The following is a 16,383-nucleotide window of genomic DNA, read 5'->3' on the forward strand; positions in this document are numbered from 1 at the left end:
TACCTATTCAAAGCTATACACAGTTATCGTATTAGGGACATAGGTATTCAATTTTGGGATTAAAGATATACAATTTTTTACTTTTACGCCATTATGGTTTGATTGTTTAGTTTAGAGATTTGTTTACGCGGCGCCGGGGTTTCATAATGATGTCGTCTGCAATTTATGACGAAGGTACTAAGTCAGCGTTTCTCAACCTGGAGAGGAAAGTTTGAGGACCACTGTGAGCATGTTTGGGGTTTCTGTTTTAGAGGAATAGAAGTCAGTGTCTGAAAGGCCATTGCACATCTTTCAACCACATATTTATGTGAAGCTGGATTTTCCACGATGACAAAAAACAGATTGCACGTTTCATCGTCATTATGGATGGCAATAAAAAGCGAAATCCAACCCCGAATTCATAAATTGGGATCTATCCAACAGGATCAGGGCGGCCACAAGTGCCTAACTTTTTTCGCATTTTTTAATTTTTTTTAAATTTTGATTTTTTTTCTTCTTCTACTGACCTTGTATTACTGATTGAAAATAAAAATAAAATATCCAAAAAAGAAAAATATAATTTTTTTTATTTCGGTGTTACAATGAGAATTTTGTGCAACTGTTTTCGGCAAAAACAGTGTTTCAATGAGTTCCATTGTAACATTGTTTTTGGTAACTTTTCATCTTTAAGTTGGCAGCTCGCCAAGACGTCAACGTCAAATCATCAGATGTGAAATCAAATTACGTAAAATTTATGTGTTTTCCTTGATTTTTGGTACACGAAGAACTTAATACATTCCAAATCAGCAGTTTACACATCCACCATAAATAAATTTATCTACGAATAAAAAATTACACATTCACGGAGTTTAAGTTTCCAAATGTCAGTGTTGCCAACTTAAGACATATTGATTCTAAAGTTTCCGGTAGTTTTTCATAATTACTTTTTAATTAAATTAAAGCCCCGAAATAGATAGTCGTATTACAATAGGTCGCATTGTAACACTTGTCTTTCAATATACTATTGTGGCACCATTCCTTTTACAGTTTACACTTTTACAGTTTTACAGCACTGTTGGGGACCACGAATATTTTTACGCCAAAAAATTGAGACCACAAGGCAAAAACAGGTTGAGAAACGCTGTACTAAATCGATGTTAATCCAGCGCATTTTAAGCACTAAAGAGAAAATATACAGGGTGCGTCAAAAAATTTCTAGGATGTACCTAAAATTGAATTACGTTTTGCTCCGAAAGAGTTAAAGATAGGTAAAGGATATGCTACATGAATTAGGCGTGTAGAATTTGACACAGAATTCAAAAATGGATTTGAAAAAATTCTGTTCTATTTAAAAAATCAATTTGATATCAAAATAATTTGCACATGCCCTGTATCATTTCTCTTTAGTGCAAAAAATTCACAAGAAAAATTATGATAGTGCGGTGCGAGCATTTTTTAAACCCCACACATGATTTTTAAATGAATTTATTTCATATTTTAACCCCCGACTATGCATATTGTTAAGTTGAACGCATTTGGGTTCACAGCGAGGTTCACAGTACAAGCAGGAAGTGTGACATAGAAAATAAGCACATTATTTTCCATATTTTCGGTTACCACCACACTATGCTAGACAATAAACGAATGAATTAAGTTTCAATCACAATCGGTCATGGAATTATTGCCATAATAAATACAGAAATACAAGATTAATTTCCAAATAAAATATTAAGTAGTATTTGCGTATACAGGGTGGTGACTTGCGTAACGCATCATAGGGATTTCAATGTAAAATTCATAACATGCGATTATTGGCTCCCCAAATTATTTTACAGCAAAAATGCATTAAGGTTTTTTGTAGAAAAAATTTTTTTACGCCAATCAACCGTATTAGTTTTCAATTTTTTGCATAATAAAGACGGAAAATTGGAAAAATAAAACCCGCATCTTTTTCAATAATCAGCTACAAAAAACCTTAATACATTTTTGCTCTAAAATAATTTGGGGAGCCAATAATCGCATGTTATGAATTTTACATTGAAATCCCTATGATGCGTTACGCAAGTCACCACCCTGTATATGCGAAACGTCTTTATTCATTGCTGATATCTCGGTCATTACTACCTACGTATACAGAGTGTTTTTTGGGAGCTTTAGTTAAACGTTTCTGGGAGGCCGAATCGATGAAAAATATTTCCAAAATTGCCGCCCTTCCGGAAACACCGGAAGTAGATAGTAACTTCGTTATTTTAAATAGCAACCCCTATTTTTTACTGGATTTTTGGATTTTACGTGAAATTTCAGGTCCTTTGATACCCGTATGTCGATATCTGCCATTTATGGTTTTTAAGTTATTTTGACTTGAAGAAAAAAAATGGCGGATGCAGATAATTGATTACTTCAAAACCGTTGTAGTTATGGCAACCTATTTTTATCAGTGCATAGAGAATAAATAGGGATTTCTTTTATTGCACTTAAAAATAAGTTAAGTTGCGTACGACCGCCCCTCTGGAGATCCAAATTTATGCAACTTCAAAGACTCAAAACTCAGTTTTTTTAATGGAATTGCCATTTCCTTACTATTGCACGAGATAAAGAATCGAAATGGGCATATTTTGACAATACATGTTCATATAGCTATCTCTCGAGCTATCTTTAACAGTTTCTGACTTATTCTGACTTAATTGACACTATTATTTTCGGATTTTATTTTTAGTAGTCGGCCATGATTTTATAACAATCGAATTTTAAACAAATCAAGGAAAAGATTCTTTATATCATTGATTCTAGTCTAAATAATCTAGGGGACCAACAAGTACCATTTTTAGTGTACACCAAAAATTCAAATTCAAATTAATTCACGTTAATTCAAATTAATGTAATAATAATAATATATGTTTATTTCTCAATATAATAACATGATTTACAATAAAAAAAAGAAAATTAAACTTGTAAATAGATCACATTGAGAAATATTAGGGGTCCCAGACAATTCACGCCAATTCAAATTAATTTACGTTAATTCAAATTAATTCACGTTAATACAAATTAATTCACATTAATTCACGTTAATTCACATTAATTCAAAGGGGTGTACACCAAAAATTCAAAGTTGTTTCCCCCTAGTAAATAATTCATTACCTTTGGAGTGGTTAGAAAGCGAATGGCAGTTCCGTTCAGTAGGTACACAGCGTAAATCAAGTGTCTAAGCTAAGGTGTAATTGCTATAGTTAGCTGAAGAGTGCCAATTCACAAAAAATTCAAGATTGTAAGGAATTTCAAAAGCTACAAGACCATATGAATTTCCTTCGGTTCCTTTTCGTTTTAAAAATATCGTAAGGTGCTGATATTGATGCAAAATTTTGACAATCTATATCGATATTGTTCATACAGTGAGTTTGTAACTGCTAAAGTTGTTATAAGTGTATTATTAAGATTTTTGCAGTACAGTACATTTGAAAAATGCGATAGGCTCCAGGTTTTTTTTAACTGAGCACCTATACATTCTTTTTCAAATGATTGTTGTGATCTTTTCATTGTCGTGTAATAAAGTTGTAAACATTTGTTGATGTCAGATAATTACATACCCAAACTCGCATTTTTACCTTAATTAAGATTTATTGCACATCGGATTGTAACGTTTTCTTTTGTGTTTGGTAGAAGATTTGTATGTAAATGCGTGTATTATGACATCCATTATAAGTATAATAAATCAACGCTTTGTTGTAATTACGATTAAGCATTGCAACGTGGCTTTAATTATCAAATATTGCCATTATTAGCGCGTTTATGTCTTTAATGAATATTAGTTTCGTTCGACGACTTCGAATCTTTCAAAAATCATAAAGCCCATGTCTACATTGCATCCCATCAAAATATAATAATAATAATAATATTTTATTGTGTGTTGTGTTTATACACTTACACTCGTCAACAAAGATAGGTACATAAACAATAAACAATAAAACGGACGTATAGTTACAATCACATTGTGTATATGAACGGAGAAGACTTACAATAACTAACAAACTCGTCGAACGAATAAAAAGCATTACTTAATAGAATTTGTTTAATTTTTAATTTGAATGTAGAGAAAGGTAATGATTGTATATTAGCTGGGAGACAGTGGTCGTGTATATTCTGATGAAAGCTAGTTGCCAAAGTCGGCCTAGGTATAGTGTTTTTATTCAGTGCTTATTGAACATATTTTAGATAACTTCTTCATATTGACATTAGTAGGTACTGTACCTACTGTTCAATTTTCAAAACATTCCTATTTCTTCTCTTCGAGATACCTATGTAAAATGTACAAATAAAGACTATTATTATTATTATTATTATTATTATAGATAGTTGGCGTTGGTCGCGGGACACCCTTACAACGTTTTAATTTTTAAAATTTTGTAGAAACGAAATTTCTGAATAAAAAAAGGTCTTGTACTGACGGTCCTAATTACCACCGTATCCGGCAAGTTGCCACTATAAGACTAACAGCAAGTATGATTCATTTTAGTTAAAGAGAGCAAATAAGTATGATCATGTAGTTTGATCGGTGGAGGAGAGGAATATAAAAAAATCTAAATATTTGAAGGACGCAAGAATGGACTTAGATTATTTGAACGCTTTCGTGCAGTCGACTATTAAGATGCTCAAAAACGATTTTCTCCCTTTACAGAAGTTGCCGAAGACGACGGGGTGTCCACCTTTAAATTGCCGATATCGTAAACATTTTAAAATGGGACTGCTAGTTATTACTTAGTAACTGTATCGTTTATTGCACGCCCCTTTAAGGAGACAGTCACGGTAGCCGAAAGACATTATTTACGGGGTAAAAGTTTATTGCTGTAAATATTAGTTCAACCTTGAAATTGTTAGTCCCGAGCTTTTATTAGTAATTAGTTTAGCGTGTTGGTTGTAAATATTTGTTCCGGCGTTATAAAAGATTGAACTATTTCCAATTTCTGATGGTTAACGTGTATTAATAGCGGGGGGAAAAGGGGGAAACACATACGAGCTTGGCATCATTAAAAATATCCGTGATCTTATTATAAGGTAAAAAGGGCACGATCTCTAAGGCTTGCACGGTGTGTCACGCCAACCCTGATTTCCCTAAGGTTGAATAAAGATTGATTTAAAAACACTTTTGCATTGTGTCACAATTTTCTACAGTTGTACTGTTTGTTGTGCTATAAACAATTCAGTCCTCTATTTAACTACCAATAGAAATGATTGTACCTATAGGCGGGTCTAATTACAATTCTAATCGATTACAGATTGGGCCATCTTATGGTACAATCGACTAAGGCATTATTAAACTTTAATAAGCGTCATTCGCTGCGAGCATCGTAATCCTGCAAGGAAAAATCACAATTCCTTATTCGGGCGACCATTTCCAACGTCAATTATTTCGCATCTGAGGGCGATGTACGGTTTTATTACGTTTCCCGTTTTCGTCCTTTTATACGATTGGGATTCTAATAAATATCTATGAGTATCTACAGTATCGGGGCGCGTTTTCCAATATTCTGCCTCAAATAAAAGGGTAGATACGAGAGCGAGTTACATTAATATGTATTGCGATGCATTCCACCACCCAAAATTTAAATTTTTAACTGGATTTTGCCTGATTTCATTTCTACATAGAGATGATATACCCTCATAACATTCTTTAATTACATGAAAATATCGTTTAGAAAGGGGGCATAAGTATAACTTTTGTTTGAAAAAATTAAAGGAGTAGGATGTCTATTAAGAGCATGTGTTACGTCACGGAAACATTAAAAACCGGCGTTGAAATGGTCAAATGCCCGTCGCTGTATACAGGGTATTTTTCAAGATATACGTAGCTCAAATTTGGAATAGAGTACTTTCAAATCTTGAGGTACAATATGTCTGAATTAGAATATTAAAAATCGCGAGCGTTTTTGCAAAAACTACCCTTGAAGTATGACGTTAATGCAAAATATAGTCAATGTTTGACATATTTTTTAGAGGGTTAGAATAATAAAAGTGGAAAAACGATTCAGTCATAATGGAGTTTAGACTGTTATTTACCTTTTAAAAAAATTGCGAGTCATTACAGTTGATAATCAAATAGTTCTGGGATCGGGTAAAAAGTATGTTTTTCTATTTCGGTGTTACAATGAGAATTTTGTGCAACTGTTTTCGGCAAAAACAGTGTTTCAATGAGTTCCATTGTAACATTGTTTTTGGTAACTTTTCATCTCTAAAGACGTCAACGTCAAATCATGAGATGCATGTGAAATCAAATTACGTAAAATTTATGTGTTTTCCTTGATTTTTGGTACACGAAGAACTTAATACATTCCAAATCAGCAGTTTACACATCCACCATAAATAAATTTATCTACGAATAAAAAATTACACATTCACGGAATTTAAAGTTTCCAAATGTCAGTGTTGTGTTTATCTACGCTGCCAACTTAAAATTTGTCAACGTAAATGGTGTTGCCAACTTAAGACATATTAATTCTAAAGTTTCCTGTAGTTTTTGATATTACTTTTTAATTAAATTAAAGCCCCGAAATAGAAAAAATAGTATGAAAAACACGTGTTACAATGCTTTATTGTAATACTCCTATCTTGTGGACACTCGTGGCTCCGCTTCGCTACGCCACTCATGCCACAAAATAGTCGTATTACAATAGGTGGCATTGTAACACTTGTCTTTCAATATACACGGTGTCCATTTTTCGAGTGCCACTATGGGGATCTCACTTATCTTAAGAGATAGAAAGTTGGTTAAATGGGGGCAAAATTGCAAATTTCCGTGCTGAATAAGAATCTGAAAAGAAATTTGAAATATCTTCAATACTTTTGAAAATATCACAAAAAAACGAAAATTTCCAAAGCACTCCTTCTCAAAAAATTAAAAATTGTATTTTTAGGAAAAATGTGATACTGAACCACCATGTGTGATATATCGTTGTAAAGAGAAAAAAAGACGTAATCTCAAAATGTGAAAATCCAAAATGGCGCCCATAAGAAAAACTAAAGTTTCTACGCGTTTGTCCGTCATCTTGAAAGTTATTAAAAACAGGATGCCATATTTGAAATCTCCATTAAAAAGTGTTCGAATAATGTGCTAATTAGAAATGTCTACTACGATTAGTTTATCATAAAAAAATTAAAAACGAAAATCAGAAATTTTCGTTTTTTTGCGATATCTTCAAAACTATTGAAGATATTTCAAATCTCTTTTCAGATTCTTATTCGGCACGAAAATTGGCAACTTTGCCCCCATTTAACCAACTTTCTATCTCTTAAGATAAGTAAGATCCCCATAGTGGCACTCGAAAAATGGACACCGTGTATATAGTACTTCGTCATAATTTTTCCGTGATCCAGAATTAGTTTCTTCCACCTTACATTTGCAAAAGATTGGTGTGTAATCATTCGGTTATAACCCGCGATCGTACGATTATTATGGGCGTTTATAATATTAAAAGCGACAATCCAAAAAGGTAGGAAATATCACGAAGAATTAGAAGTGTAACTGTACTGTAATTATTCTTCTTCTTATTACTTATTATTATTACATTTTTACGTTACGCCGAACGCACCATAGGAATTTCAATAGTAATTTTTTCATTTCCGAATTGGCGTCCCTAATTATTTTAGAAATACCTAGTCTATTTAGGTTTTTTGTAGAGAAAAAAATTACGAATCCGTACACACTATTGTTTCCTATTTATAATCCGGTAATGCCATAATGGAATCATGAAATCAAACAAAAGCGCATGCACTCGCCCTTAGTTATTGTGTTTACGGAAAAATATAAAAAAAGGAATCCCGAAAATTATCAATCTGTTTTTACTATAGCAAAATTCATCCGATCATTTGAAAATCCGTATTTAGTCACTTCTTTTGATGACAAAACAATAAGACAAACCCGATCACCGTAGGTCACTGATTATTAACGAGGTCCTAGTGAGTTTATAATTTTGTGGTGTCTGTCCGTCCGTTAGCACGATTTCTCGATAACAAATGAACCGATTACAATGAAATTTTGTAGGTAGATTCTTTATCAAATTTGTTGACCGGAGTTCGTGAATTGGTAATGTAGGTAAAAAAAATAAGGAAGGCCCTTTTGACATATCTGTTAGTTATGAACCAAATTGCATGAAATTTAATATGGACATGGTTCTAACATACAATACGCACTTCCAAAAGTTGAGTCTTTTCGATTCAACATTCAAAGTGCCCTTTCACATCTCGACCATTTAAGAAACGAATTGCAAACTTTTTTATTTATGAAGGTATTTATGTACAGGGTGTTTTTTTGGGAGCTTTAGTTAAACGTTTCTGGGAAAGTAAAATAGGTAGGTTTTTGAAAATGTGTACTTAGGAGTTACTCTGAAGACCGAATCGATGTAAAATATTTTCAAAATAGCCACACTTCCGGAAACACCGGAAGTAGATAGTAACTTCGTTATATTAAATGGCAACCCCTATTTTTTATTGCATTTTTGGATTCTACGTAAAATTTCAGTTCTTTGGATACCCACATGTCCATATCTGCCATTTATGGTTTTTAAGTTATTTTGACTTTATGAAAAAAAATGGCGGATGCAGATGGTACCTTGATAATTGATTACTTGAAAACGGTTATAGTCATCGCAACCCCCGCACAGTTACATAACATGTGTTCTATGTCCTTTTCTTCCTCTTTGCATATTCGACGTTTTCTTTCATTTTCCTGTCTCAATTTTTCCCCCTCTTTTCATTTCCGCATCTGAATGTGAACATTGCTTAATGCGTCAATATTTATTATTATCCAACATCTACAATAACGATGTGGATTTTTGATCCGCCACTGGAGAAATTCAAATATACCGCCACGTGCCGACCACTCCACATACTGTACTTTCAAGGAAATGCCGAACTTGTAATTTCTATTTTTCTATTATAACAAAACGATTTTGTGAAATATCTGCGGTAGGGTACCAAATTAATGAGTTTATATCTTGTTAAAGCCTTCAATTCGTCAGTTGACATGTACTTAAACGGCAATTAATTGGTTTAGGACGCCATTTATAAAGCAAATTTAGGTTCATGAACGCTGCCTGTTGGCCAAAGCTGCAAAGCTTACTTTATGAAATTTTTGTTGGAAAATTATCTTATACGTTATGCACCAATCCGCCAAGAAACAGCAATCAAACAAAAAAATATTCCCAGTTTTCACAGATGAATCCGGAGCGTTATGAAAAAAACACCTGAAAGTCGATAAACCTAACCTAAAAGGTTGCTGATTCGAATAGTATTTTATTTCAAAGGGTTCGAATTTAGTTCATACATAGAAATCTTATATACCTAGATACAAACTGATTTTTAGGAAATGCGGGCGCAATAAAGTAATGTTTTCAATCAAATTTTTGAGAACCTTTTGTGTTTCAAGGCTACACATAGCAATACGCGTAACGAATCCTTAGCATACAAGTAGTTGGTACAGAAATGGAAATAGGGATAAAATAATAACTTTAAAGCTTACCAGGTTAGCGGCATCGTATGATGAATTGCAAAATCTGGAAGACCATCCACCGATGCACTGTTCGCCGTTCACACATTAACTGATTCGATTATTTGAATATAAAAATGTCGTTATCGCTAACGACAACCTGACCGGCCGCATCCGAAGTTGAACCCACCTGCTTATCGGCTCTGCCATATGACAAATTTGAGTCACGCGCGCCTTGAGCAACTTTTTGGAATTAAATAGCAATAATTTCATTAATAATTAGACCGTTAGAAATGTTATTGTTACTCCGATTGAGCTAGCCGCACGCACTATATTATAAAGTTGATCTATGTGAAGTTAGTAGCCACATTGCCGATGACGCCCGAATGTTCAGTGGCGTAGTTTAACAGAAATTTTCAATAAAATTAATTAAACCCCGACTTCAATTAACATAGGTAATCAAAATTCAGTTTTTGTAACGGCAGCCCCCTACATTTATTTATAATCAAAATAGCAACATTTACCGCAGTTCACGAAAACGGAACCTCCAAACTTCCAAAAAGGAAAACCAGTCCCGATTAAATAATTACAGCTCTTATATACAAAAAATTGTAAATTGTTGATATTTTGTTTAGAAAGAGATACAGGCAGACCAAAAACTAATACTATAATGCTGTATTGTTTGATTTAAAACGCAGCGAGTCTATTCGAATTATTTTTTTGAGTTGTGGAAATTCGGTCTACAATTTTGTCCTTTATGAACGCAATCTTGAAAAATCACCTTTAAACGTCACGAAAAAGCTAAAACCTCCCTTGAACTGCTCAAATATCCACCAATATTACAGATAATTTATTAGTAGCACAGAAACACCCTGCGCCATCTTGGAATTGGTCACGTCACACGGTCGTGACCTTAGGATTTCCCCGAGGTCATGGCCCTGGAGTTTCCAAGGTCATGGGGCTGGGGGATTTTTGAAAGCCATGGAGCTGGGATTTCTTAAGGTAATGGCGCTGGAACTTCCCAAGGTCATCGCCTCGGGATTTCTCAAGGTCATTGGACTGGGATTTCCTTGCAGTTTGGCCCGAGGTCATGGTCTTGGATTCCGGATCAAGGTAATGGCAAAAGAAAATGCAAATAGGTTTAATAAATAAAATAAAATTAGGGACAGATGCTTCATTGCAACATTTAAGCGATCTTTAAAAAATCTACATTTCTAATTTTACAAAGAGGAAAAGCAATAGCATTCAAGCAAAACAACAACAATAAATAAAGGCTACTGACATATAACGTTATCCTGGTTCTTGTTTGAAAATCCCCATGTTTTTAGCACATTTTTCAACTCATGTTGGTAGGTGCTAATATAGCCACTTTGTCCGTCCGCCTGTCCATCCGTGCGTTCGTCCTAGACCTCCGACAGTTTTCATGATATTTACAACGTTCTTTTTGCATTCGGTAGCTAATAACTCTGGCACCTCAATTAAGAAAAATCTTGACGATTAATATGCGCATGCGCAGACTGGGCAATATCAACTTTCTTATTAATGGTGATATTCCTTTAAAATTGTAACCCCAGATGGTTCTAGTAAAGACAAGCATATTGTATATTGTAAAAATCAGATGTGCAGTTGAAGAATGAACCTTCCTGGAGAGGTTTCCGGAGGGCAGTATTTTATTTTATTTATTGTGTTTCTTGGGCCCTCAATAGACTTTCGCCCAGTTACAGGGTAACGCGTAATGGTTTCTAGAGGTGTCCCTGCAGAAGGTCTTCAGTTCTATAATACTCCTCCGGTATTTACCTTACAAATTAGGAAAACTGCAGGAAAACTTAATTCGGAGTAGCCGGCAGAATGCTCGAAACTGATCTAAGTAAATTCCCGTTTTTGCCACAGATGAAAAATGTTGTCTCAGCCCAGGTTCGAACACCCCACCTCCGGCTCGACCACTGAGCTACACAGTCCGCGATATGGCCCCCCTGGTACTAGGAAGGTGTCGACGTGCGGCGTCGGGCATTTTCCTAGCACTAGATCAGAACAGTTGCTTGATCCTACTTTCATATTTACAATGTGTAGCTTCAATTAGGTACTTATACAAATTAAACAAGCAAAATAATATATTATACGCTTACAAGAACAAAGCGATCTAATAAAAAAATGGCAATAATAATAAAAGCGACGTAAAACCTTCTTTCTGTACCGCACCAATTTCCAGCATCCAATGATATAATGTAGAAAGAGCATAAAATTACAACCGAGTACGGTTAAAATATTTTATTTAAAGTAATAATTTTGGAGCGTAAGCGAATTTAATGAAGGGTTTACAGAAGAGGGCGCAATGCAAATGAATTTTGAGAAGTATACTCATAACTATATCTCCCTTGAATATCAAATTCCCATCTTTTCGTGCGTGTTACTGAAAGCTATTATGAATTAGAAACAAATTGGAAGCATGAATGTTAATAAAGCGCCCTGAAAACATTTCAACGGAATTTATAAAATGAATCTGTCTGAGCGAGGCAGCGCCGCTATCATGGCTGATAATAGAGCGCGAGTATTTTTATCAGTCTATCTGTCCTTCTCTTTCATTGGCCGTAGCTTAGATCGTCGCGAGTTCTCATTGGTTCAGAGAAATTGCTAGGGGAAAAACTAACATAAAACAAGGGCCAATTTCGTGCTACAGCCCGTTCGAGCTCTCTTTCCCTGGTTTTGCTTTTTACGCTCGTTTAGTTGAATGCGGAACCTTTACTCTCACGCTAACTTCTTCATTGATTACCTACATTTTAATTCTGCACCCTCGAGAGTACCATCAGCATATGCATTTACAATAGGTAGGTAGGACACAGGACGAAACCCTGAACCACAAGACGCAGATGGGTTAATGTGGGTGTTCGATAAGTGACGAAGGGGCGAAGAAGTGGGAGCTGTGGCCAGTTAGAGTGCTATCAAAGTTGCAGACACAATAAGAATCATGTAATAAGCTGGGGAAGAGAAAGTCACTCCTAATCTTGTTTGTATTCTCACAGATACCAGCGCGCAGTTCGCAATTTATTACGGCTATTTATTTCATGGACTAGATTACATGCATATAAACGTTGCGAGGGTAGAAAGGGTAGGATCCACTTCCAATCCTCATCTACCTATAAATATAAACAACAAACTAAATAAACTTTCACATTTAAGTAAAATCGAAGGTAAAATGGATTATTGCTATTTGAGGATTTCTATACTGTTAGTGTGTTACAGCTGCTGCCAGGGTCCACGAAGGCATAGAAGAATCACTTGGAGTATTATATAATTATTAATGAATTGTAAATTTTTTTTGCAATTGCAACTATTCGCATAACAAATATACAGAAAAATAGACCCCATTAAAAGCATTAGAAGTTTTGGATCGGCTTTTAAGGAACTTTAAATGGCACCGATTGACCAATTCCGGTCTTTGAATTTTCTTAAATTTGAATCTGCATAGGTTCGGTCGTACGCAACTTAACTTTTTTTTAAGTACTTGCACTAAAGGAAACCCCTATTCTTTCTCTATGCACTGACAAAAATGGGTTGGCTTCAGTTTTCAAAGTACCATCTGCCTCCTCCATTTTTTTTAAGTCAAAATAACTCAAAAACTGACATGTGGGTATCAAAAGAACTAAAATTTCATCTAGAATTCAAAAATGCAATAAACATAGGGGTTACCCTAGTAGAAATGCAAATTGGCTAGAACTTGGTGGAACATTGGCCCAATATTTGAGTATTGGGCCAATATTTGCAATGCCATGCCGATATTGCATACAGACGAAAATGCAATATTACCGGGGTATTGTAATCTATATTGGCGCTATTTCGTTTTACCAGTGGAAAACAATATTGGAGTAGTCAGTCAATGTTGTGGCTATATTGTACTACAATAGTTAACCAATTTGTCGACCACCTCTTATTAATAATAGTATGTAAGTATATAATATGACGATTTACATGTAATGCGTTTCGAAACAAATTTTATGTTTTATTTACTAAAAAACCAACGAATTATTTCCAAAATGCCGGGTTCGTATAGGTTTGATTTGTTGGATGTAACTTTTCCTGCCGCAATGGCAACTCCGCACGCATCAATCGAGCGCTATAGTTGGCAACCGCGCGAGTATTAACCAACAATTATGGATTCTACAGGCCACATTCTGTAAGAAAATGTTTTTTCCCGGTCGATCTGAGACAATTTTTTTTTCGGGGCAAAAAAAAGGCAGTGTATAACCTTCCTTTTTTTGCCAAAAATCGACTGCACCAAAATTACTCGGGAAAACACTTTTTCTTATTAATTGTGGTGCGTAGAATCTAAAACAATTCGTACTTTTTCGATTAGACTTCTCAATCAAAAGTTATAGACTAGAAACCAATTTCGAAAGAAAATTCAAAGGGCTGTAACTTTTGAATCAGTAGCCCAATCTTGGAACTGTTTGAAATTATGGATTCTACAGGCCACATTCTATAAGAAAATTTTTTTCCGGGTCGATCTGAGACAATTTTTTTTTCGGGGCTCAAAAAAAGGCAGTGTATAACCTTCCTTTTTTACCAAAAATCGACTGCACCAAAATTTCTCGGGAAAACACTTTTTCTTATTAATTTTGGTGCGTAGAATCCAAAACAATTCGTACTTTTTCGATCAGACTTCTCAATCAAAAGTTATAGACTAGAAACCAATTTCGAAAGAAAATTCAAAGGGCTGTAACTTTTGAACTAGTAGCCCAATCTTGGAACTGTTTGAAATTATGGATTCTACAGGCCACATTCTATAAGAAAATTTTTTTTCCGGGTCGATCTGAGACAATTTTTTTTTCGGGGCTCAAAAAAAGGCAGTGTATAACCTTCCTTTTTTACCAAAAATCGACTACACCAAAATTTCTCGGGAAAACACTTTTTCTTATTAATTTTGGTGCGTAGAATCCAAAACAATTCGTACTTTTTCGATCAGACTTCTCAATCAAAAGTTATAGACTAGAAACCAATTTCGAAAGAAAATTCAAAGGGCTGTAACTTTTGAACTAGTAGCCCAATCTTGGAACTGTTTGAAATTATGGATTCTACAGGCCACATTCTGTAAGAAAATTTTTTTTCCGGGTCGATCTGAGACAATTTTTTTTTCGGGGCTCAAAAAAAGGCAGTGTATAACCTTCCTTTTTTGCCAAAAATCGACTGCACCAAAATTTCTCGGGAAAACACTTTTTCTTATTAATTTTGGTGCGTAGAATCCAAAACAATTCGTACTTTTTCGATTAGACTTCTGAATCAAAGGTTATAGACTAGAAACCAATTTCGAAAGAAAATTCAAAGGGCTGTAACTTTTGATCCAGTAGCCCAATCTTGGAACTGTTTGAAATTATTGATTCTACAGGCCACATTCTATAAGAAAATGTTTTTTCCCGGTCGATCTAAGAAAATTTTTTTTTCGGGGCAAAAAAAAGGCAGTGTATAACCTTCCTTTTTTTTTCAAAAATCGACTGCACCAAAATTTCTCGGAAAACACTTTTTCCTATTAATTTTGGTGCGTAGAATCCAAAACAATTCGTACTTTTTCGATTAGACTTCTCAATCAAAAGTTATAGACTAGAAACCAATTTCGAAAGAAAATTCAAAGGGCTGTAACTTTTGATCTAGTAGCCCAATCTTGGAACTGTTTGAAATTATGGATTCTACAGGCCACATTCTATAAGAAAATGTTTTTTCCCGGTCGATCTGAGACAATTTTTTTTTCGAGGCAAAAAAAAGGCAGTGTATAACCTTCCTTTTTTGCCAAAAATCGACTGCACCAAAATTTCTCGGGAAAACACAAAGTCCACATTTTCACAATTCTCTTTCCCAGAAACGTTTAAGCTTCCAAAAAACACCCTTAATATAGAATCCGTTGGAGGTCTTTGACGCTATATCCAATTTAACCAATACAGTGTGATTGATTTTGCGCGTCCAAGTGTGTATATCTTTTATTATTGGAGATAGGAAAATATGTTAGAAGCAAAAATAGTCTATATATATACTTTCATTTTTTGATAAAGCTACTTACATATTTAAAAAAAAAGCAAGCGATGTAAAAACAAAAGAGCATCAGAAAACAAATAACTTGAATAGAGCGGTTAAATTTTCTCTGCACTTTCACTTTCAAAAAATAAAAAAGTCCGCTCTTGATGTCTGTCTGTCTGTCTGTCTAAGTCACAAAGGCTACGGCACTACACTATCACTTACAGATTTGGTATTGGGGTCATTCGATCGTATTTGTATACCTTCACAAAATGTTAACCATTGATACAATTTACCCCAAAACGCCAAAATACAGCAGGATCTTCGTTATATGGTTGAAAATTAGTCAAAATTGCGGAAAATTTGAATTTAGTTGATCCAAAAGACATCTTTTATTAGATGCACTGCTAACGAGTATATAATATAATTAATTCGACTGCAAGAAATTTAAATGTTAGCAGGCATTCCAAATACCTTCTAAAAGCTGAAACGGTAAACTAAAAAGAACAAGGTAGGGGATGAAAAATTGTGACATTTATTGACCAACTGTATCTAAACTTGACTGACAATTATTCGTCGTAAGAATCAACACTGTCTAAACTTTACCGACGTTATTGACAACAATAAGTCATAAAACTGTCGACACTGTTTGAAAATATTGGACCTCGTTTTAACTAATGCGGAACGCTCCCTAAAGCGTGGGTACAAAAATAGATGGGAGCCGTTCTAGAAGCGTAAGAAATTGATACAAACAAATAGTGCTTTGATTAGCTACAGTATGAAAACATTTTTTTCCCGTTTAGACGCATCAAGCGTGTGGAAATTGGGTATTTGATTTGTAAATTAAATTCCGAATACCTAGTCAACGGAGGTATGAGAAGAACACAAAATTTCAACAGCCTCAATCATTGACGATTATCATTACG

Source organism: Photinus pyralis, unplaced genomic scaffold (assembly GCF_008802855.1).
Source record: "Photinus pyralis isolate 1611_PpyrPB1 unplaced genomic scaffold, Ppyr1.3 Ppyr1.4_LG1, whole genome shotgun sequence".
Taxonomy (NCBI): Eukaryota; Metazoa; Arthropoda; class Insecta; order Coleoptera; family Lampyridae; genus Photinus; species Photinus pyralis.